Below are 25,682 nucleotides of genomic sequence, written 5' to 3'. Positions count from 1 at the left end.
GAGTTTTCTCGATTAAAAAAGGCTGATAAATGACCGGAAGTGTCACAACTTGCATACAATGTCGAAACTTGTTCAAACAAGGTATTGATGCCTACCATGGGCATTCTCATATTCTTGCAAAAGTTGTGGTCGTTGCAGAGAAGGTCCAAAAGTAGACCGCGCTCAATGGACGATGTTCGGGTATGCCAGAAGAGTCCATTTGAAAGCACGTTGTTTGTTCGACATCTACCAAATAGCCCAAAAGTTTATCCACCAACTTCTATAACTAATTCAATGCATCATGCCAAGTGGCTTGTATTTTCGACAAGTTCTATATTTTTTAGGAGTTTTGTCGGTGAAAAAGGTCATAACTTTGCAAAAATCAACAAAACAATTTGTCAAAAAAAAACCCAACAACTTGGCGTGGTGCCCTGAATTGTCATACAAGGCCATGAAAAGCTTGATCACAAATTCTAGAAATGCTCAGAAAGTCCAAATAATGTGCGCGCTTTCAAAATTTGTTTGGAATATAAAAAATGTTTCTGTTTTCAAAAAAATATACACAAATACAAAAATGAATGGGGTAATTCAAAAAAATGCTACCAAAGTTTTGATTGTATTTTATGTTTTATTCAAAATTTCATTGTATTTTTCGAAAATATCTCAAAAATTGAAAAAATGTTCATGTTCAAAATTGTGTTCGCTTTTAGAAAAATGTTCATGTTTTGGCATTCTGAGCAATTGCAAAAGTCACAATTGTTCTTTTCGAAATTACTGTACACTTTTCTGAAAATGCAAATATATGTATTTCTTGAATAAAATTTGAAAAGGCAGTCATTTTAGTTCAAAAGCACGGGCATTTTTTAAAAATAAACATAAAAAAACACAAAAAAATACATTTAGAAAAAGACCTGTTTGACAACAGGCCAGCCGAATGGAACCGATGACTTCTACGAACTCAAGAAAAAGAAAAGAAAAAAATATGCATGAGGTTTAATTGTCCTAATTGGTTATTGTGATTCTGTGTAAATGAAGAGGTCATGAGTTCTACTCATGTTGCTCACTCTTTCCATTAAAATTGAGGTTCAACTCCATGATTTGAATCATTTATTTTTGCTTCAGACAGCAGGTGTGGAAAAGCCAACATAAGAACATCCTAGTTTTGGTGTAATAAGCACATCCCAGTTTCACATACGATCCAGCTAAAAATGGAAAATGGAGTTTTGAAACGAGCCACAACCCAAACTTTTGCTACCTTTCCATATATTACCGTAGTCAATATCCATGGATGTGCCATAAGAGGCAGTGTAGATGCAAATGCAACCCATGGCTTCATAGCTTTGACCATCGTTTGTACAAATAACGGTCAACACATTGTGATGTTTGCTCATATCGTCAACATTGGGTTCTTCCAATGCTCTGCGGCATGGACATCCCAGATTGTGTGGCGCTTGAGGGGCATGGCAGGGTTGCGCGGCAAGTTGCTGGCTACAACGGCTAATGTTTGCGACGGTAGTGTGGTTGGTGGTGAGCCCCATTGCGAACAGGAAGGTGACTGCGGTTGGTTTCACGTGTCTCTGTTTTTTGGTAATGTAGGATTATATAAGGACATACTACTGTATTTTTTTCTTCAATATTTCATTTCATACTATCTCATAGGTTGGGCAGTAAGATAGAAGAAAACATACTGATTAAACAACACTGGATGTTTGACATCCCTGATGACTAAGGCAGAAGGGCTATATGTAGTTTCGACAAGTAAGAGTGTGGTACAACTAAAAAAAAGGTAAGAGTGTGGTAAGTGTTGATCAAGTCAAGCAAGAACCATTTTATCCTCTCTTGTATTATGTAGATACACACTGCAAAAACATGTAATCATTCCACTTGCGTGTTTTTGTTTCCTCTTGCAAGAAAAGAACACAAAATAGTGAAAATTTCATAAAAAATGAGTCCAGTGCCAAATCACATGAGGAACAGAGCGAAGCCAATGATGTCCATCTTACAAATACTCTCATCCAGGCCTAGCTTGTTCAAGGCTCGTGACTCACAAATGCCAGATCAATCAGCCGAAAACTCTGAATTTTTGGGAAAGAAACAAGAGATGAAGAGATGTTGTTCCTACAAGAAAGGTTATTCTTACATCAATTCAAATCCTTAGATACTCTATGCAACCACAAGCCGCTATGTGCTCTGTGATTCCTTTCTTGTGCCAAATGGACTATCTTCATATAAACCATGAATTCTGAGAGTTGCATTAAGAGACTCGTTATGTGTTACATGATGTTTTATTTTTCCAAAAGGGGAACACCCTTGGGTTCTACATTGAGTGATGCACACAACATTTTATTAATGATTTCAAAGGTCATCATTTGTGACCAATAAAGTTCAATATATAAAATGCCGCATGGGTGCCCCAAGGGCAATGAAAAAGACGACAGAAAATGAGCTTATGATGAGCTCCATGCACTACAAATCCTATTAGGCCACCAACCAAATTGGTTGAACAAATCCTGAGCGGCCATCTCTCATTAGTTGCACTCAAAGACCATCGGTGCTCGCTCCTCCTCCTCCTTGCAAAGTAAGGACAACGTATGAATCGAGTTGATAGCTTTAAAGATAACCTGCAAAAAAGTTAGGAGCCTCCATTTTATTAAAAACACAATCATTACATGTGTTCAAAATAGCCCAAAGTAAAGCATAAATTCCCACATGCACCTGAGGCTTCAACTTGAAAATGCACCCCAACTAACTAATTTTCGAACATATTCGTACTACCCGTGAATGGAGGTAGATTAAAAGCTATATGGACAAGTCATCATAAAATAGCTGTGCAAGGATGCATTGAAGGAATAGATATAGAATCGCCTCCTTGTTACCACAAATGCAAAATTTAATGCATATTTGCCAAAAAGGTTTTTCAGATTATGTTTTCTCGAGATGACCTTGCAATCTAGCTAAATGCCACGTGAAGATTTTAGTTTTGAAAGGGACTAAAATTTTCCGAATATATTTGTGGTGAAAAGGTTGCACATCATTAGTAAGGTGTATACATGTATTTGGCTATGAAAACATCGTCTAGCTAATTCGTGTTAAAGGTTGACCATTATGTCCATTTGTGACCAATCCATGGTCTCCCAAATGCAATATTCAACATCACATTCACATGGGCAATGGAGGGACATGAAAGATTTAGAAACCATTATGTCCATTTATCACCTTGTTTTTTGCATGTCATTTTCTTCCTCGTGTGGCGGTTTCCTTCGAGGTCTCTAACCTCGCACGGCATGCACCCCTCGATTCACTTGGTTGGAAGGGGTTCTTCGAGCGTTGCCGGCGGTGTGGTGTCTTGCCTGCGCCCGATCTTCTCACCGTCCTTATCGTCTCATTGTCATATTTGAGGTTTTTTTTTGTTTAGTGTGGATAACAGCCTATTTCTGAAAGGGAAAAAAAAAGCACAAGGGCCTATGCAGATCGAGCATAAGCCCGCCAGGCCACCAGGCCCATCACCCGCGACCCAAATACGCACTATTCTGTTTTCCAGAGTAGAAAATAAATAAATAAAACGCTCTTGTTTTCTAGGGGGATCTCGCCGAAGTACGCCTTCCGATCCGCCGCCGCCGTCATGGAAGCGTCACAGGTTCGTTCCGATTGCTTTCTCAGATCGAGCAACAGATATATATCGTCACCTTGGTGGGGCTGAGGCGGGGGAATGGATGGCGCCGTGGTGTTGGATGCTGTGGCGTTGGCGTCTTCAGCAAGAGAGACGCCGATGTATGTGTGTGCGATTTTCCTGCTGCTTATAGCTACAGAGGTACGTAGAGAGGTGCTGATGCTGACCGCGGCGTTCTCTTCCGTGGATATTGCAGCTGCCGTTTGTGTTTGTGCTTCAACAAATACAGCGAATGCTTCAAATTCAGTATTGTTGGGGCCTTCTCCTTGTGAGAAGGCACCCTTTAAAAAATTAGGGTATGCTGCTTGATGTGGCGTGCGCACGGTATTCTTTAGTAAAAGGCGAAAGAATAGTTCGCTTTGCGCTCACCACGCAGCTGCGTGTCTTTCACTACTGGCACCCCAAACTCTTATGTAGGCGAGCTCCCTGCTCTCTCCCCATTCCCAGGCGAGGTGGGACTAAATGAACTGCTCCTCTTATTTAACTTTTCCATTTTTTGGGGATACCAACAGAAGTACGTTATGATGGGTTTGGGACTGGTGGCCAGCCTATGGTGTCAGCATTTGATGGTGCTGATGCTGCCTGATACCAACTTTGGGAGGTCTTGCCGCAAGTGGGATAACAGAAGACAACATTTGCATCTCTTTCTTCCGCTTTTCCTACTTTAGATAACTGGTTTCTTTCAATAAAAACATATTTTTGAAACTTTTTATATATTCAAATTTATTTTTTTGCTTTTCGTATATTAGTAAAGTGTTTTCTTTTAAATGATGATTTCATTTTTGAGATTTTAAATATTTGAATGTCTAGCGAGAAGAACTTCAGAACAATACCGACTCTTGATACATTCGAAGTAGTTTTAATTTTTTTTGTTTCAATCATGTTTGAAATCGGTTTCATAAACTTACGCTATGTTTAATAGAACTGAAAACTTATTTCACTCCTTTTTAGAAGAATAGTAATACATATTTAAGTTGTTTTTGCACCATTGAAATGGAATTAACCTTTCGGTATGTGGAACTCATTTTCTGAATTTTCTGAACTATTTTTCTTTGAAGCTAGTGGTCAAAATTGTATTTAGGAAATTTTAATAATCGAAATCTTGTTTTTCAATAGTGAAAACTGTTTGTAATAATTGAAATAGTTGTGATGAAATAATTGGAAATCGCTGTTTTAAAATCATTCAAATACATTAAAAATCCGACCTATGGAATATTTCGGGTAAGTACTATTAAAATATGTAATGAAATCACTGAGATGTGTGTTTCATAGACATTCCAAAAAGGTGAAATATGTGATTTGCAAACTATTATGGAAATTACTGAAACATATGTTCTGAAATATTTCAAATTAGTGAAAATAGAGAAGATTGAAATGATTTTTTTGGTATAATTGAAATCACTCTCTCCGAGAACAAAAATAGTTTAAAAACTCATAAATCGTTTTTCATGGTGGTAACTAAATAAAGTCGTTTCTTAATAGTTTTTCCATGAACGAATAAGGTTTGGAATAAATAAAAATGATTTAACAATTCGAAGGAACCGCGGGAGTGCTCGCTAAGAGTGTTCGTTAAAAGGCTCCGCGCTGGCTAACTAATGGCTCCCGAAATCACTAGTTAGGGAGTACACCTCGCAACGATTAGGCGGGGTGTATCCTCCGCGCGACAAGTGTCGCGTTCGGAGCGCGTTGGAGACCTTTCAACAGCGCTCCGTGCGTGGCACTTGTCGCGCAGGGAAGAGTCCCGTTATTTCCAGTTTCCGGTTTCTCTTTTTCTGGTTTTTCCTTTTAGCAATTAAGCCCCTGAACAATTTAGGTTTTCTAGTAATCCTCTGATCTATTTGTTCAGAATTTCTTCGTCCCGTCTCGCCGCCTCCGTTCGCTGCCGGCATTCGTTCCGCTGTGGTCGTCTTGCCTCGTCCGTCCTGCTGTGGCGGTGTTGCTGTCGTGCGTCTCGTTGTGGTTGCCTGACGTCGTCCATCCCGGTGTCGTTGACCTTCCTTCGTGGCCGCGTCGTCATCGGGTCGGAGTGGTTGTCCTTGGTAAATCGCCCCGTTGTTTCCTGTATTCCTGATTTCGTTTTTCCCATTATATTTCTGGGAAATTGAGATTTCATGGGAAATTACGGGTGGGGACTTTCAACACGATCAAATGTCAACTTTCAATTCTGATGTGGAATGAGTTCTTATTGTTCACCGTCCTTTTGTAGGTAATGGCTTGCCCCTTTTGCCGAGCTGCAGGTGGCCCTTGTTCTTCCTTTGATTCTTATGCGTCCGTGTTCACTGTGGTGCTGGATCGTAGTTGTTCAAGGTGTGTTGTAAGAATCTTGTTGATGTTGTTGTTTTGTTTGGAATGTATTTCAACGCTTTTGTTTATATGATTATGATATTTGCTTCCATTCTTGTTGTAGTATATTTTGTGCAGTGTTAGATCACATCTTGCTCGGTACATTAAGGAGTGCAGAGCTTTAGCTATTCGGAGGGGTGACACAGATGTTGATCTTGCTCTTCACAACAGTGAGGGTAACTTATACCATGTTCTGTTTAGACATGGTCGGACGAGCAGTAAATTTCATGGTTCTTCGTGGGAAGAACTTGTGAATGATTATGGTCTCCGTCATCATGACATTATGACTGTTAGGCTTGAGCACTATGGAACTATGATTAGTGTCGATTTTCATCGGGATGGTGTTATATTGTTCCCTCTACCCTGTGTTGGTAAGTTATTTGTTGGACTGATTTTTACTTTTGTTTCAGTTTATACATTTTTCTGTTTTGCTCAGTTTGTGAAATTATTTTTTGTAGCTCTTGAGGATCTGAGTGAAACTCGGAGGGAACTTGTTGACGGTTGTTTTTGTAGTCGTGGTGTCACTTTGAATTATCATCAAATGTATGTCATGTCGCGACAACTCTTTGATGATGACTACATATTATGTTTTCCTTTTGTTCACAGGATTACGTCCATGAATGTCAATGATCAACATATGGTGAGCTTGTTTTTGGTTACTGTTTATTTATTTGTTATTTATGTATGTTGAGCTTTGGAATTTATTTTTTCAAAATTTGAGAGCTGAACATCATATAACCTGATGTTTTTTGTTAGGTTATTCCGAGCTTGGTTGTGAGTAGTTTGAAGGATTTTTTGTCAATTCCTAGGACTGGTTCCTTAACTCTTGAAATTGGTTTGGATTCTGAAGATGATGATATATATGTGAGCATTCCTTGTTCCTACTTTATTGGCTTGGGTGGTAGAATGGTGTTCAAGAAGGAGGGTTTCAGTAATTTTCTTCGGGCATCGTCTATTAAGTAAACAGTTTGGTGCTCATAACCTTCAAAGAGCGTGATCAGGAGCTTGTTGTTATTTTCAACCTTCTGCCGCAGTGATCCTATAGGGGCTGCACCCCATATATTTGTTACTTATAGAGTGTGAAGTAAAACATTTATGTAGCGTCTATTTGTGTGCAGATGTTTTTAATAAAATATTTGGTACAAAACATTGTTATTCAGAATTACAGATATTAAGATATGTTGTACATATGGATTGTGCTTCTTGTCTTTTAGTGGAGATTCGTGCCTGTAGAGTCTTCAATATCGTGGCTATAGGGGTTACATAACCGTGCCAGTAGAGGCTTCAATACCATGGCTATAGGGGCTGCACACCCGTGCCCGTAGAGGGTTTAATATCGTGTCTGTGAGGGGTTGTGCTTCATTGCCGTCTCTCTGGAGACCCCAGTGACTCACTCACATGGATGTGGTGGCTTTCCTTCCGTAGCCATGCCTGTGGTGGCTTCAATTCCATGATTATATGGGGTGGTGACCCATGCCTGTATAGGCTTCAGTTCCGTGATTATATGGGGTGCTGACCCGTGCCCGTATAGGCTTCAATTCCGTGGTTATAGTGGTGCACATTCGTGCCCGTATAGGCTTCACAACCGTGGCTATATAGGGGGCTGCACACCCGTGCCCATAGAGTCTTCAATACTGTGGCTATAGGGGCTGCATAACCGTGCCCGTAGAGGCTTCAATACCGTGGCTATAGGGGCTGAACACCCATGCCCGTAGAGGGTTTAATACCGTGTCTGTGAGGGGTTGTGCTTCATTGCCGTCTCTCTGGAGACTTCACTCACATGGATGTGGTGGCTTTCCTTCCGTAGCCGTGCCTGTGGTGGCTTCAATTCCGTGATTATATGGGGTGGTGACCCGTACCCGTATAGGCTTCAGTTCCGTGATTATATGGGGTGTTGACCCGTGCCCGTATAGGCTTCAATTCCGTGGTTATAGTGGTGCACAGTCGTGCCCGTATAGGCTTCACAACCGTGGCTATATAGGGGGCTGCACACCCGTGCCCGTAGAGTCTTCAATACCGTGGCTATTGGGGATGCATAACCGTGCCCGTAGAGGCTTCAATACCGTGGATATAGGGGCTGCATAACCGTGCCCGTAGAGGGTTTAATACCGTGTCTGTGAGGGTTGTGCTTCATTGCCGTCTCTCTGGAGACTTCACTCACATGGATGTGGTGGCTTTCCTTCCGTAGTCGTGCCTGTGGTGGCTTCACTTCCGTGATTATATGGGGTGGTGACCTGTGCCCGTATAGGCTTCAGTTTCGTGATTATATGGGGTGCTGACCCATGCCCGTATAGGCTTCAATTCCATGGTTATAGTGGTGCACAGCCGTGCCCATATAGGCTTCACAACCGTGGCTATATAGGGGGTTGCACACCCGTGCCCGTAGAGTCTTCAATACCGTGGCTATTGGGGTTGCATAACCGTGCCCGTAGAGGATTCAATACTGTGGCTATAGGGGCTGCATAACCGTGCCCGTAGAGTCTTCAATACCGTGGCTATTGGGGCTGCATAATCGTGCCCGTAGAGAGTTCAATATCGTGGCTATAGGGGCTGCACAACCGTGCATATAGGGGTATTATTTTCTTAGTCATACGTGCGTTTTCCTTAGACGAATTAGTGCTTTTTTTTGGCACACCGTGCGTTCCTATTTATTACTGTGCTTTGTCTGACTGTGACAGCTGTTCGTCTCTTATATGAACCACTGTGCAAGTCTCCTTACCTGTTGCTCACGACAGAGGATTTGAAGTGTTTTTGTTTTTTTTATCGGTTAGGAATTAAAGTGTTCATAACATAACGGAAAGTGTCCATGTAACATAGGGACTAGTGGAACATAGGAAATAGTCAGTGTCATAACACAGGAAATTTCACCACCTTATTTTAAAATTACAGTAGGATAGTAAGTACGACAAACATAGCTTTGACACGACATATGTCTGCTATAGATATAAATGTATATTGAATCATTGTTCTCGGAAGAGCACGAGGAAAAATAGGATTATTCTTGTTCTGACATCTAGTTGTTAGAATGGTGGACTTCAAAGGTTCGGTCTTCTGCATTGTATGTTATGCTGTCTGAATACATTTTGCAGTTGTTTGAATATTTTGCCCTTGTTGTAACCAGCTGTCATCATTCTGTAAGTTAGTTGTTCTCGCAACTGCTTCACATAGATCTGCAAAGCAGAGGAGTAATTGATTTAAGAAAAATTATTCTAGGACTCAATGCTACATGTTGGTTGGTTTAACATTATATATCGAAACATCTAGTGGTTTTGACAGAAATAAAACTTACTTTGTTGATAAAAAGGTTGATCTCGTGTCGATGAGTGGCATCAAGTGAATTATGTATATACCACTGTCATCTCTGTAAAATGAGAGCAATATACCGTTGATTACACACCTTATACATGAGCAATATAAGACATGTGTATTACGAATTACAGGTACAGTAATAATAAACTCACGATCTTTCTGAGTTAGTTACGCTGGCCACTTCTTGTATAGTGAAATCGTATATTCTGTGAGGATGAGCATTGTAAGCTGAATGGTATGCTATCTTGAAGTTTTCAATTACAATGTTTGAATGTTCCTTTATGTCGTCGTAGTTGATATAAGGACACAATATTTCAAAACGTTTCTTGTCGAAATTAACCATAATCAAATAGATAAAGCGGTGTTGTCTCACAGGAATTAACACCTAAAACAGTGAGCAGTAATGTTTGTGAGGGGAAATATTGTTTGGAAACTGGATAAACAAATGCCAGCACAGTAAAGTGAAGTTAGTAATATAAACTCACAAAGTCGCAGAGGTTTGACATCCTGTATCCAATTGTTGATTTGACAATGTATTGCTTTAGAAGTTCAATGCTTACATCTTTGACCTGGAATTTGTCATGTAAAAGATAGATGCTTGCTGAGTCTTATTTGGTACAGTTTTTTATTTAATATTTTTAAAAAAGGTAGATTAAATAAATTAGAACTTCCAGAAGCTTCCATGTACATTATGTGCTTGTGTAAGGTGTGTCTAGTGTGAAATTGTTCTGTTAGCAGCAGCTCTGAATAAGTATCCATCACATATTCGTTCATATAACCGTACACCTTCATTGATAGACCGAAGGTTCGATGGTCAGCCCAGCGTCGATCGATGGCAAATATCCTCTTGCTGCCAAAAAAGGGCCCATTAAATTTTATGAATTATGTATTTTAACAATTACCTTGATGAGAGGCGGCCAGTGTTCAATATGCAAAATGATAAGCAGCGCATGTATTTTAACAACAGCATGATCAAACTGCAAGGACACTTACGTTGAATTATGGAAAACAGAAGCATTGTTTCGAAGTATACACATAATGTGAATCTTTTTAATGCTTTAGCTCCAATTTTCGCAGTGATTATAATAATAATTATTATATTAACAACACCAATATTTCAGATTAGGAAAACTTTTCTACAGGCGGAACAATTTTCTTGTTACCTGTCATCTCTGCCTATCATTGGCGTGCTCTCCACGACTGTTTCGTAGACGAGTTTCTCTATGAGCATAGAATCTCTTATATCCAACAATCTAAAGCAATCATGGTTGTCACTAATTTGATGATTTAGCTGTTGTTGTTGCTGCAGATGGTAATGAATGTTCTGTGAGTTAGGTGCACTGCAACCGATTTGAATATTTCCGGTATGTTGATGGTCATGGTAATGGTCTTGGTGGTGCTGGCTCTCATTGCAATGGTTGTTTCTCTCGAGCACATCTCCTCCTGTTTGTTGATGTTGCATCCGTGTTGCAGACATTGCGACTCATGGTAAGCTGATCTAGTTATGAGCAATGTCTGATGACGTATTCCGTAGATGCATGCATGAATAGTGCGTATTATTCGTCGCTGAATGTAAGCTGATGTAGCTTTGCACATGGTTTTGCTGCTGGTTGTAATCATTGGGGTGGCTCTGATGGCTGTGCAAACTACCATTATTTTGGTCATTTCTGTGATGGCAGGATTGGAAATTATAACCAGAAGGTTGTGTGCAGAGAGCATTTGGTCTTGGAGCTTGTGACCAGGCAGGTTGGGTTAAACTCACAGAGTTTGACGTAGGAATCTGAGTTCGTGACCAGGCATGTTGTGTTAAACCGACAGTATGTGGCGTAGCAGCTGGCATTGAGAGGTAACTAACTTGTAACACTGAATTAGGACCTGGTGTTGTAGGTATAGTTGACCGTTCAGTACAAGTAAGGTTGGATTTTGCTGATGTGCTTGTAGCCTTGGATATGTGCATTGTACTGTTAGGAGGTAGACATCCTTTGAAGCCTACATTATCAGAGTTGGATGAGTTGCTCCTCTGTTGTATTAGCTTGTCAATTTCTTCGTATATTTTTGGGTCAGACCATATTCTGTCATCTTCCGTGAAGGGATCAGAACCCAGGACTGCGCGGTTGTCAACAACTTGACGCTTATTCGACTCGTGTTCGGGTGACTGCCGTTGAGGTTCTGTTATCCTGACTCCTTTTTGGTTGGCGGTGTGGCCCCGTTAGCTGCATTGGGCATCATGTGCAATGCTGTTTTTCCTGTTTGGTGAAGAACACTTATCGGTAACAGTGTCTACCGCCTTGGTTACAGGTTTGGATATAATGAGCTCCTTTGTGGTTGTTGGGAATTTTTCCAATATTGCGTCATCGCCTGTGGAACGTGCAACAATATCTGGCATTTGAATAATCCCAGCATCAGGCTGGTCACCACCTCGAGTATCATGCTGGTCACCTGCTCCGCTACCTTCACCCACAATAGTAAATTTCTTTGACTACGTTGGCTCTGGTATTTGAATCATTGGAGGAGATTCAGGGTGGTGAATGATGTGAGTTGGTTGTTTGACATTTGTACAATCTGGGGTATTAGCTTCATCAGCAAAAACTTCTTTTAATTTCCGTTTGTTCTAGAATTGCAGGTTCGCCTTATGTGGAATGTGTTGAGTTGTTGGCTGCAGTGAAGTCGGATGAATTTTCACCGGTTAGTATCAGTCATGTGTACTCGTCCAATAGCTCGGTTGTTGGCACAAACTTTTCATGAACAGGTAACCCATCGAGGCAGTTATTCATAAATTGTTTCATTTCTTCCATATGTGCCTATAGGGGCTCTGGCTCCGTGCCTGTAGGGGCAGGACTCCCGTGCCTATAAGGGATGCACTCCCGTGCCTGTTAGCGGCTGCACTCCCGTGGCTGTAGAGGTTGTCCTCCTGTGCCGATAGGGGCTGCACTCCCGTGCCTGTTAGCGGCTGCACTCCCGTGCCTATAAGGGATGCATTGCCGTTCCTGTTAGTGGCTGCACTCCCGTGGCTGTAGAGGCTGTCCTCCCGTGCCAATAGGGGTTGTGGCTCCGTGCCTGTAGGGGTTGGACTCCCGTGCCTATAGGGGATGCACTGTCGTGCCTGTAGAGGCTGCACTCCCTTGCCTATAGGGGCTGCACTCCCGTGCCTGTTAGCAGCTGCACTCCCGTGCCTATAAGGGATGCACTCCTGTGCCTGTTAGTGGCTGCACTCATGTGGATGTAGAGGCTGTCTTCCCGTGCCTATAGGGGTTGTGGCTCCGTGCCTGTAGGGGCTGGACTCCCGTGCCTATAGGGGCTGCACTCCCTTGCCTGTTAGCGGCTGCACTGCCGTGCCTGTAGAGGCTGCACTCCCGTGGCTGTATGGCTGTCCTCCCGTGCCTATAGGGGTTGTGGCTCCGTGCCTGTAGGGGCAGGACTCCCGTGCCTATAAGGGATGCACTCCCGTGCCTGTTAGTGGCTGCACTCCCGTGGCTGTAGAGGCTATCCTCCCGTGCCTATAGGGGCTGCACTCCCGTGCCTGTTAGCGGTTGCACTCCCGTGCCTATAAGGGATGCACTATCGTGGACCTACCGTGTACACATCCGTGATTTTCGTTTTACATCACCGAAGTTCGTGGCAAAAAACTATCCATATTAACTTCAAGGCACCCGCCGCGTTGATGCTTACATTCTTACGTCCATAATTCATACGAAAGCATGCAAACATAGAAAAAGTACTACATAGCTACTCCTCATCGGAGTTGTTAACTACCTCCTCCGGCACCGGCTCCTCCTCCACTTCGGACTCGTCTGCCGCCATTTCCGCGTCAAGTACCTGGAATAAAGTGTCCTCGTCCGCCTGCATCTTCCGTATAAGTTGCCTGTTGGCCTCCACTTTGGCTTCATCCTTGATGGACTCCATGATGGCCTGCTGCAAGTCCTCATCGTGTTCCATCTGGTCCTCCTCATCTTCGTCCACTAGATCCTCATCGTCATCGTCTTTCGTCTGCTCCTCGTCGTCGTCCTCTGTCTGTTCCTTCCCCTCATCGTCTTCCGTCTGCTCCTCCTCCTTGCCTTATGTCTGCTCCTCCTCCTCCATTAGATCTGGCAGGTGCCCTCCTTCCTCGTCTTCTGTCTGCTCCTCGTCGTCGTCTTCTGTCTGCTCCTTCTCCTCATCGTCTTCCGTCTGCTCCTCCTCCTCGCCTTCTGTCTGCTCCTCCTCCTCCTCCTCATCTTCCGTCTGCTCTTGCTCCTCCTCGTCGTCTTCCGTCTGCTCCTCCTCCTTATCTTCATCGTCTTTCGTCTGCTCCTCCTCTGCGTCTTCCGTCTGATCCTGCTCCTCCTCCAGTTCGGTCTCGTCTACCGGCATTTCCGCGTCAGGTACATTGAATAGAGCGTCCTCCTCCGCATGCATCTGTCGTATAACTCGCCGGTTGGCCTCCACTTCAGCCTCATCTTGGATGGACTCCATGATGGCCTGTTGCTCCACAATCATCTCGACTACTGTGAGTGACTCCTCCATTTCGTCCTCTTCCTCATCTTGTGGCTGCTCCTCCTCCTCGTCTTCCGTGTGCTCCTCCTCCTCATCTTCCTCCATTAGATCTGGCAGGTGCCCTCCTTCCTCGTCTTCTGTATGCTCCTCCTCCTCGTCTTCCATCTGCTCCTGCTCCTCCTCCTCGTCTTCCGTCTGCTCCTGCTCCTCCTCCTTGTCTTCTAGTAGTTGCCTTTCTTCCTCGTCTTCCTTGGACTGTTTCGTCTGGTTCTTCTCATCCTCCTCGTGCTCCGTCGAGTCCGGAGGCAAGCCGGCAGTGATCCGGGCGGCGCGCCTAGATTGGATATCCGCCTCAATCTGCATCCGACGCTCAGGAGTGAGCATGGTGTAGGTGGTGATCTTACGGCGGACCATGACGACACTCGGGGGGGGGGGGTGGCCGGAGAGGAGACGAAATCTTAGATATAGAAGAAAGGAAGGGCTCGGGTGGAGGGGCACAGAGGAAACATGTAGGCTTAAATAACGGGAATTGCTTTTGGTCGGCGAGCCAGACGGGTGACACGCGGCGTTCACACCACGGCGATGAGGGTGGCGGCGCATAGATGCTTTTTTAAAGGGTCGTGTACACGAACAGTCACACGAAACAAAAACTGCCTCTCCATGCATTTACACAGAGTTACTGTTTACCTACTTAAATGTGCCAAGCCCACCCCCACCCCTCCACACACCCTCACTTCCACGCCACCGCTCCACGCACCCCACTACCCCACTACTGACGGTTCAGAGTCCCCAAGGGCTGCACCCCAGTGCTTATAGGGGCTGCGCTCATGTGCCTCTAGGGGTTGCGCTCCCGTGCCTATAGGGGCTGCACTTCCGTGCCTTTTAGTAGCCGCCGTGCCGTGCCTGTTAGAGGCTGCACTCGAGTGCCTATAGGGGCTGCGCTCCCGTGCCTTTTAGCGGCTGCACTGCCGTGCCTACATGGCCTGCACTCCAGTGCCTCTAGGGGCTGCGCTCCCGTGCCTATAGGGGATGCACTCCCGTGCCTTTTAGTGGCCGCAGTGTCGTGCCTGTTAGAGGCTGCACTCCAGTGCCTATAGGGGCTGCGCTCCCGTGCCTACAAGGGCTGCACTCCCGTGCCTTTTAGCGGCTGCACTACCGTGCCTATAGGGCCTGCACTCCAGTGCTTATAGGGGCTGTGGCTCCCGTGCCTCTAGGGGCTGCGCTCCCGCGCCTTTTAGTGGCCGCGGTGCAGTGCCTGTTAGAGGCTGCACTCCAATGCCTATAGGGGCTGCGCTCCCGTGCCTTTTAGCAGCTGCACTGCCGTGCCTACAGGGGCTGCACTCTAGTGCTTATAGGGGCTGTGGCTCCCGTGCCTCTAGGGGCTGCGCTCCCGTGCCTTTTAGTGGCCGCAGTGCCGTGCCTGTTAGAGGCTGCACTCCAGTGCCTATAGGGGCTGTGCTCCCGTGCCTTTTAGCAGCTGCACTCCCGTGCCTACAGGGGCTGCACTCCACTGCACTTACGAATGATAAAGATTACATAGTTCAAATGATGAAGATTACATAGTTCAAGTGATGAAGATTACATAGTTCAAATGATCCAGATTACATAGTTCAAATGATAAAGATTAGATAACAGCCTGATGGATACATGACATTGAATGATGAAGATTACATAGTTCAAATGATCCAGATTACATAGTTCAAATGATAAAGATTAGATAACAGGCTGATGGATACATGACATTGTAGTGCCAAATGATGAAGAATACATAGTTCAAATGATGAAGATTACATAGTTCAAATGATCCAGGTTACATAGTTCAAATGATAAAGATTAGATAACAAGCTGATGGATACATGATATTGTAGTGCCAAATAACAAAAATTACATAGCCTAATTGTCATTAGGTCCAGGATTGCAACAAATGACATCATTTCTCTCTTTGACCCATGCCCAACGAGAATCCCGCTTCGGCTCTGGCGAAAAAGGTTGCTTTACTAACCAATCAATGACCTGCTCATGGTTGTGAATGTTAAAATGTTCATGTTCTTCCCTTGTTGCACAGAGAGCAACTTGTATTGCAAGATCACGTCGACAATCTTTTTCCCTCTTCTTCAGCTTGGTGATCTCGCGCTCCTTTTTGTCGATTATTCTTTTCCCAACGTCCTTATAAAAATAGTAGTCTGAAAAGGCTCTACAAGCGGCATTCAACGCATCAATCGCTTCCACCCAGTCGTTCATTTTTTCATCAATAAATTCGCGTTCACGCTTCGCCGCCGACTCAGCAAAAACCTCAGCGTAAATGAACGGTGTCATCCTGCATTTCAGAGAATGACAATTCAATACGCACTAATTATTCGATACTCACCCAAGCAAGATTTTGTGCATTCCTATATTTCTAAGATAATTGCCAAAATAAATCCTACTCGATACTTCACTAAAACACATTTTGTTAACATTATAAGCTAAATTTTCCAAACAAGATATAACAATGCATGGCTTTCCGCACCAAAAAAGTGTGCGCTGCAGAAGGCCTCAGAGGCATGCCTTTCGGCTAGCTGGTTCGAAGGAGAGGGCGCCCCTATACTTCACTCTTTGCGAGCTAGGGTTTCTCTAAGAAGTAAATAATCTAAGATGTAACAATTGTAGCATAAAAAGAACATTTAACAAAAAAATTGGATGAATAGGAGGAGAATACTACAAGGAACAAAGTTATGGAAATATTTTTGTTAGGGAATCACCTTTTCGCGAGGATTCGATTGGGATCTTTGAGGGCAACGAGATAGGAGGAGAGCAGAATAGAAGCAGGAAGCTCGGGGCGAACGAATGGGGAAAGTAATTGTGGTGGGACCCGCACAACCACTCCATAATACTATATCGAAGCAGGTTCAGGACCCAGACGCCATTTCGCACCCTGCCGTTGTGAAGCTGACATGTGGATTCGTCGGCAAGCTGGCCCACATGTTAGTAGGTGAGCCTTCGCAAGAAGTTTTCACATGGTCCCACTCCACCACCAAACGTCGGAAAGCATGTACTTACCACCAACACCACCTTTGCTCCAATAATTACTATGTCAATGCGAGCCTCTCTATATCTCCTAAACAGAGTTACTTGCTCTTCCGCTTTATCATCAGATCTGGTTCTTTCAGTTTAGCGCGTTCCCCTGTTTCTGTCTACGGTTCGTATGTCTTACTTAGATCTCCACTCTTTTTTGCAGTGTGAATTAGCTAGCGTACGTGGGATTCTTGTATATGTTACCTGTTTTAAATATCCAATCTCTGCAACTAGTGGTAGATGTGTGAATTTTTTACATATAAACATTAACATCAAAGGATGTACATAACTATGTCCTCTTTTGAGATTAAATTGAGTATATATCACTAATGCATAGTCTTGTTATAAATGGATACACATGTTGTCAAATATCTATATAATTTTTTTCCAATTCTGTTGCAACTCAGTCTTATATATTGTTTTATTGACACATATTTGCCATAAATCTGCGCCATCTCAGTCTTAAAAATTGTTTTGTATTCGCAGACAGCGATGAACTTCAATGTTTGCTGGATCCTCGATTGTGATGGTGGTGAATCAGCTGTTGACCACTCATTCATGATTGTCCCTTTGCCTCGTTGTTATGAGTCGTGCCTGGTAAATTTTCGGTGCCGGTAACAAGAACATTTTGTTTCGTGGCTTTGCCTCTACTGTTCTTACATAAGAGATATAAATAGTGACACAAAATCATTCTTGTTAGTAGCTTTTTTGCATGGTTGTTCTGCTATATGATTCATACTTATTTTTTCTTCTTATTTGGCAGTATGTTCCTTGCTATTACCGGAAGCAGGTCCTCTCTTTGATTTCATTTTGGCAAGATAAAGCTTTAGATGAGGGTTTCGAAATTGATGGATCTAACCTTGTGTTTGGCACCGACGAGGAGTTGTCATACAATATTAAGTTTACTGATAGCGCTAACAGGTCCAAGTTTCATGGTCCTGGGTGGGAAAAGATGATTCACGACTATGATCTTTGTTATGGTGATATTATTAAACTGGATTTGCAAGGCGAAGATTTCTTCTTTCACATTGAAATGGAGTTGAATGAAGTTCGTGAGAGTCAGAAAGCCGTTCCCAATCCTTCTGTTGGTATGTTACACTCGCCTATAAAAAGATTATGCCATCTGAATCTCGACGAAGATTGTAGGACTGAATATTTATTTTTATTGTTTTGCCGACATTTTTTTCTTAAGTCAGACACATTGACTTAGAGTTGATTTTATTGTTTCAGCTCTTGAAGACCTGAGTATATCCCAGAGAAACTACCTAGACAAGACTCTCTACACCCGAGGCATAAAACTTTCATATACTGAAATGGTGTACGTGACCAGCCTCGTTTTAAGTCCTAAAGACACCCCTCTGATTGCCTTCGTGCACTGTCTAAATTTTAGCAATGTTCACAAAGGCCGTTTGGTTAGTCACCTGTTCTTTCTCCAAATGTCATTCCCCTTGATACAATTTCACAACTTACAACGATTTGTTTTTGTATAGAAAATACCCTCTACTGTTGCCCGTGCTCTAAGGATGAAGGTTGGATATTTTCCTCTAAAGGGCAGCATCAAACTTGTTGAACTTTCTAGTTCCGTCGAATTCCGTGGCACGTACTGCTTGCACAAAGATGGAAGGTTGGCAATATCCGGGTTTTCTGCTTTGACAAATGCAGCTGAATTGACAATAGACTCGGTTGTGCTCTTCACAATCAACAACGGAGTCGTGGCCGATAAGGAGTTGCTCTCACTTGTAGTTGCTGATCTCTACAGGAAAATTGTGTGAAGGGTGGCGCTTGCAATAGTTGCACAAACAAACCGTTCAACTTTTGCATCGCTTCTTAGCTAGACTAAGAATCGTGCATCTAGCCGGGTGCCTGTACCGCTTGGCCGTGCATCCCCCGATAACAAAACCATGCCTCTGGCGAAGGCACGACCGTGCCTCTCATTGATGTTAGGCACTTATCTCATTGCACATCATGAACCTTCAGAATGTGGTAGTCCAACTTGGAAACCCGTGTGTATCCTTAATGAAAAGGTGTCATTCTTTTGTCGTGATGACGTTGCAGCTCTGATATTTTATGTTCTGGTATTTGTTTCAGAACATGCAGAGCGACAGAAAACATTTTGACCATGGCTCAGGTGACGTGCATTTTCTACCCGTATAGACGTGCCTCTAATAATCAGAGTGCCTCTAATAGTGCACCTCTGAAACTCGTATACTGTTTTCACATTGAGTCTCTCCAGTAACACCAGAGTCGTGCCTCTACAAGCAACATGTCACCGGTGACATTTTAGGGTGAACAGATGGGTTACACGTGATTGACATAGAGGCAGTGAATGAAAAACCGTGCCTCTCGCCGGGTCCCTGTCCCGCAAGGCTGTGCATCTCCCGATGGAAACACCGTGCCTATGGCTGAAGCACAACTGTGCTTCTCCAAGAAAAAATGGAGGCACTCTCGTGCCTCTAGAATTAGCACAATTGGTGCCTCAAAAATAACAATGATATATGAAGTTATCTTTTGCTTTCACATCATGTACATTCTGGACTACAACTTGGTCTATCTGCCATGATTACCACCTACAAAACCTACAGTTGCGGCACTTAAATTCAGAATAGCACTGCCATTTGACGTGATAGGTGTGGCAGCAATTAAATTAGGCCATGGAAAAACCAACTCACGGTTGAGAAACCGAGGAGTGTACCACTGCCACTCTCACTGGGCGGTTGCCACGTACAGAAACTGCAACACCCACTACGTTATTCGAACAAACCGCATTCCGCTACACTACGAATCAATTGCAGAGAAAATACGTCGACCACATTATACCATTTTCTCTCCAACTTCCGCAAAAAAAACACGCAATACCACTGCCATGAAAGCCCTTGCGTTTTCTTAATGATAAGGCGTGCTTATTTTGGCTGTGCAACTGTGACTCTCTGTGTGAACGTGTCATCCAAATGAGGACGTTACACGGGCATGATTGTCCAAGGGTGTACAATTCAGCGGAAATGTTTGCAACCAAGGTGGGGATCAGTATCTTTTGGCAATGAAGCTGTGGCCCGAAAAATTCGCAAAAACTATAACTGAAAATGACATATTAACTCTTAATACCGTTTAAACTTGTTCATACTTTGTTGTACCATAGAACATAAATGAACTTGTTTAATCCATAAGCAAATGCATGATTAGAACGACAACTACAACGACAAGCAAATCTGTGTTTTGAAAAAGCAAACAACCTACTTGATGTAATCTAAAGCAAATGTGATCAGCAATCTAATATAACTAGAAAGCAACCCATCCAAATCTTCACCAGCCGTCATCTCCCCAGGTCCTGCCACGCTTCTTGGACTTCTCCAGCATTGTGCAGCGAAGTCCATCCTGAGTGACGGTGATGCGACTCCATATATCGTACGCAGCGTAAGCATCCTTTGCTGCGTACTGGACATGCTTCATGGACAAGGGCATGCACGCCCAACGCTTATCTTCGTTTGTAAGCTTCTGCTTCATGCTCATGTGGTAGTCATCAATGAGCATGCTGGAGACGTCACCAAGCGAGTCCATATGCTTGGTGCTTCCGGGCACCCTCCATTCCTTCTGGATGTCGACAAAGTGCGCGATATGCAGGCCCACGCGGTGCAGCTTCTCGATATCCTGATCGATGGAAAAGCCAGCAAAAGTGTACCTTTGGTCAAGGAGGAAGTTGTCGAACACCGTGCACCTCTGTTGGGTGGCGCTCAGTTGGAATAGCAGCATCGGCTGGGTTTTGCCGACGGACAGCTGGATGAGGGCGGCCTTCTGCTTGTGCGCTGCCTCGTATGTGTACTCCACATCAACTCCAACGATCTTGTTGGGTGCTGCTCATACTGATCGATGATGGCCTCCACCTTCGGCAAGTCGTTGGTGTGGATTACGTGCAACTTGGTGGTGCTGTGAGCCCGAACCTCCTTGAATTCTCTGATGAACCCCATAGCCCGCAGAAGAGTTTTTGTGGAAATCGATCAGCGGGCACACCGGCGTTGTCGAATGTACGTGGACGAGGTTCCATGCCACCATGCGAGAAGACCTCAATTTATAGGGTCGCATGGTTATAACCGATGAGTGCAGGATCTCTCTTCAGATGCGTTCGTGCAGATCATGGGTTTGCGACGCAACCGCTCGAATTCTAATGGGACTTTTTTAATCCGTGTGAATTTATTAGTTGTAAAGTTTCCATGGCAATTTTTCCGTCAACTCGCCTTAACGTTCATGGCCAAATGTTACTAGCCTTAAGTAGGGAGGGAGGATGACACGAGTGAGCGTGTAGGCGTAAGGAAATAGGAAGCACGGTTCAATTGAATAGGCACGGGTGTGTAAGGAGCAGATCCACAGGTGAACATACGGCTGGTGCACTAACACAAAGCATGCCTTCAGACGAGGGAAATATGAAATCATTGGATTTAGGCAGGAACGTGCATGACGGAAAACAGGAACACAGAATTATTATTAGGCAGAAGCACGAATTTGCACACGCACCTCCACAGTTGGGCCACGGTTGTTTCATATATAAAACAAAATTGTACACAATCTACCTCACAGAGCTCTGCTGGTCGTTATCCTCTGCGAGATAACTCAGGAGAGAGTAGAATGTTTTTGTTTACTACACGTAGCTGGAGAATATAAAATGTTGTTTCACCAAGATAAAAGGAGAGTAAGTAGTTTGGTTTTGGCAGCTGCGAGCTTCTTCGTGGGTAAACAACACAGTAACAATGCTGTTAACAAGGTTACAGTTTCAAGCAAAAAAAGTACAAGCATTGTTTGAACACAATAAAAATGTTGTTAACCAGCTTACAGACCGAGCAAAAGATACATGCAACGTTTCAGTACCCAGACAACAAAAGATACAGGCAACGTTTCAGCTTACAGACCGAGCAAAAGATACAGGCAACATCTAGCCCCAACGCTGTTTTTCAGCATTTACAAGTGAATGGATCCATTGAATCCAGGTGCTCAGCACGTGCTTCTCTTAGATCCAGGGGCTTGTGGTCGCAACTTGGCGACAACCTAAGGCAAGCATGTTTAGAAGCCTTTTTGTCCCACTGAAGAACCTGTCGTTGCTGTTTGTAAAATCCTTCCGTGAAGTCTCCATGAGAAAGAAACTTAAGCCTGATAGTCTCCAACTGCCTTGCGTTGAGGATAAAAAATGTTGCAAATTGAATGCTTTTCTCGCATTGTCTATAGCCTAAAAGTGTCACTGACTTCAAACGAACATCGTAATGGTGTTCAAAAGAACGATCGTCTGTAAGGCTTTCATCGTGAGAGACTCCTCCCTAAATAGGAACAAAGATTCATTATGCTGAAGGTCTACAATGAAAAATTCTGTTGAAACAACAAATCAATCATTAATTATAATAAACTATGTTCTGATGAAAGCTTACTATTTTTTTAGACACAAATGTGGGTAATACATACATATTTGTACATGACTTACAGACCTAAGACAAGAATTTTTACACGAATGGAGTAGTACACAATGCATGTTATGTTTTTTCATTGTGCGTGAGAATAATCACCTCGATATACAAGTTTTCCAAGCTTCTGAAGCATTGCACCAAGGCAACAGTTGTGCCGTTATTATAATCCATATTGATAAACAACGTCTTCACATATTGTACCGTTGTGGATGAGCAGACTGTCGGAAAAAACTTCATGAAAAATAAAACATAATATTAATATAGAGTAAAGATAGGATTACATGGAACTTGCTTTATTCGAATGAATCCAACTGAAAATATCATGCAAAGTCAGTACCTGGACAACTATACGGTCTCGTGCGATGCTGGATTCATCAAAAATATCATATATTTTGCCCAAGACATCCAGTCTAGGTGCAGAGATGATATCTATCTGCAAATTACTCCTACGATGACCACAAATCAACCGCTGTAGTGAGCAGGCATCCTCTATAACTAGTTTGCCACGAAAAGCACAGATGCCAATGGTTATAAGGTTACGTGACTTTATTCTGATCCAATATCCCTGGAATGTCCAAATAAGCATCAAACATTCGAGTGCAGGGCAAATGCTACACTCGATTATGCTTTGTAATGAGACTTCAGATATATCGACATCCACAACCGAGAGTCTCCTGACCAGTGGTAGTTTAAGCGAACGTACATAATTTTCTGGTTACGTGCAGTGAGCAAAGGTGATGGTGTGGAGAGAAGAGGAAATCTGGGGGTTCAATGCCGGTGGCGATGGGAAAACCGAAGGTGATGAGATTGGTATTAAGTCACCTTGTACCAACTGTCGTGGTAACATGTAGTAAAAATCAAGCACCTGGAGATTGTTCGATCTGGGGACTCGAGCCAGGCGTCGACGGTTGAGGGTCTGCACTGGAGGTACAACGACGGGATGCATAGGCTGTGAACTGCGCTCTCATGGCGGGAGAAGATGGCCTTGTTGGGGAACGTCGCATGGGAAACAAAAAAATTCCTACGCGCACGAAGACCTGTCATGGTGATGTCCATCTACGAGAGGGGATTTCCGATCTACGTACCCTTGTAGATCGCACAGCAGAAGCGTTAGTGAACGCGGTTGATGTAGTGGAACGTCCTCACATCCCTCTATCCGCCCCGCGAACCGTCCCACGAACCGTCCCGCGATCCGTCCCACGATCTAGTGCCGAACGGACGACACCTCCGCGTTCACCACACGTACAGCTCGACGATGATCTCGGCCTTCTTGATCCAGCAAGAGAGACGGAGAGGTAGATGAGTTCTCCAGCAGCGTGACGGTGCTCCGGAGGTTGGTGATGATCTAATCTCGGCAGGGCTCCGCCCGAGCTCCGCAGAGACGCGATCTAGAGGTAAAACCGTGGAGGTATGTGGTCGGGCTGCCTTGAAAAGTTGTCTCAAATCAGCCCTAATTGCTCCATATATATAGGAGGAGGGAGGGGAGGCTTGCCTTGAGGCTCAAGGAGCCCCAAGGGCTGCGCCACCAAGGGGAGGAGGAGTCCTCCTCCAATCCTAGTCCAACTAGGATTGGAAGGTGGAGTCCTTCTCTCTTTTCCCACCTTTCCCCTTTTTTTTTTCTTTCTCTTCTTTTGTTTTTTCTTTCTCTTGCGCAAGACAGCCTTGGGCTGACCCCACCTACTTGGTGCGCCACCCCCAAGGTCCTTGGGCCCTCCTGGGTGGGTGGTCCCCCCTCCCGGTGAAGATCCGGAACCCATTCGTCATTCCCGGTACATTACCGGTAATGCCCGAAAACCTTCCGGTAACCAAATGAAGTCATCCTATATATCAATCTTCGTTTCCGGACCATTCCGGAAACCCTCGTGACGTCCGTGATCTCATCCGAGACTCCGAACAACATTCGGTAACCAACCATATAACTCAAATACGCATAAAACAACGTTGAACCTTAAGTGTGCAGACCCTGCGGGTTCGAGAACTATGTAGACATGACCCGAGTGACTCCTCGGTCAATACCAATAGCGGGACCTGGATGCCCATATTGGATCCTACATATTCTACGAAGATCTTATCATTTGAACCTCAGTGCCAAGGATTCATATAATCCCGTATGTCATTCCCTTTGTCCTTCGGTATGTTACTTGCCCGAGATTCGATCGTCAGTAACCGCATACCTATTTCGATCTCGTTTACCGGCAAGTCTCTTTACTTGTTCCGTAATACAAGATCCCGCAACTTACACTAAGTCACATTGCTTGCAAGGCTTGTGTGTGATGTTGTATTACCGAGTGGGCCCCGAGATACCTCTCCGTCACACAGAGTGACAAATCCCAGTCTCGATCCATACTAACTCAACAAACACCTTCGGAGATACCTGTAGAGCATCTTTATAGTCACCAAGTTACGTTGCGACGTTTGATACACACAAAGCATTCCTCCGGTGTCAGTGAGTTATATGATCTCATGGTCATAGGAACAAATACTTGACACGCGGAAAACAGTAGCAACAAAATGACACGATCAACATGCTACGTCTATTAGTTTGGGTCTAGTCCATCACATGATTCTCCTAATGATGTGATCCCGTTATGAAGTGACAACACTTGCCTATGGTCAGTAAACCTTGACCATCTTTGATCAACGAGCTAGTCAACTAGAGGCTTACTAGGGACAGTGTTTTGTCTATGTATCCACACATGCACTGTGTTTCCAATCAATACAATTATAGCATGGATAATAAACGATTATCATGAACAAAGAAATATAATAATAACTAATTTATTATTGCCTCTAGGGCATATTTCCAACAGGCCTCTGGAATGTTCCCATCAAATTCAACAACAGTGTATTCATTAAAAGCAGTTCCAGTGTACGTTATGCGGTGGAGCTCCTCCGGTGTGGACACGAAACTACAAATGATCTCGTGATCTGCTTTATCGAAGGCATTAAAAACTCCAGAGAAAGGGATATCACGACAGTCCAGATTCAGAGGCGCGGTGCACCAAAGAGGGCGCCACCGGGTTGAGAGGATTTGAGTGCGGATGCCCTCCTTAGTGGAGAGACGGGAGATGATCTTACCGAGGATGGAGTGCGGGAGGTCGCTGATGCAATCCGGGCTAGAGCAGGGCATTGCCGGTGGCGCGAGCCTCGCCATCTTGGTGCTCAGAGCACCGGGCTGGATATCCATCTCCGTCCCAATTGGTTCGTTCACTGTGTGGATCGGACAGATGGCTAGGCCTTCGCTCTTCACAGCGCGCTCTGTGCGACGTGGATCTGGACAGACGGTTAGGTCTTCACTCTTCACTGCGTGCAGATCCATTCAGTGTGTTGCCACACGCGTGCCCCTGTGAGTTGCCACGTGCGTGCCGGGCCCCCATGTGTTGCCACGCGTGTGAACCTGTGTGTTGCCA

At 44.1% G+C, this 25,682-nt stretch overlaps 2 pseudogenes; both read right to left on the bottom strand.

Moving 5' to 3' along the window:
• Positions 1 to 3,914: 3,914 nt before the first annotated feature.
• LOC123400471 lies at positions 3,915 to 4,027 on the bottom strand (annotated as a pseudogene).
• Positions 4,028 to 20,128: 16,101 nt separating this feature from the next.
• LOC123399748 lies at positions 20,129 to 20,790 on the bottom strand (annotated as a pseudogene).
• Between the last annotated feature and the right edge of the window lie 4,892 nt (positions 20,791 to 25,682).

This window comes from Hordeum vulgare, chromosome 5H (genome assembly GCF_904849725.1).
Source record: "Hordeum vulgare subsp. vulgare chromosome 5H, MorexV3_pseudomolecules_assembly, whole genome shotgun sequence".
Lineage (NCBI taxonomy): Eukaryota > Viridiplantae > Streptophyta > Magnoliopsida > Poales > Poaceae > Hordeum > Hordeum vulgare.
The sequence above is the reverse complement of the archived record's forward strand: the minus strand, read 5'-3'. Positions and strand labels throughout refer to the sequence as shown.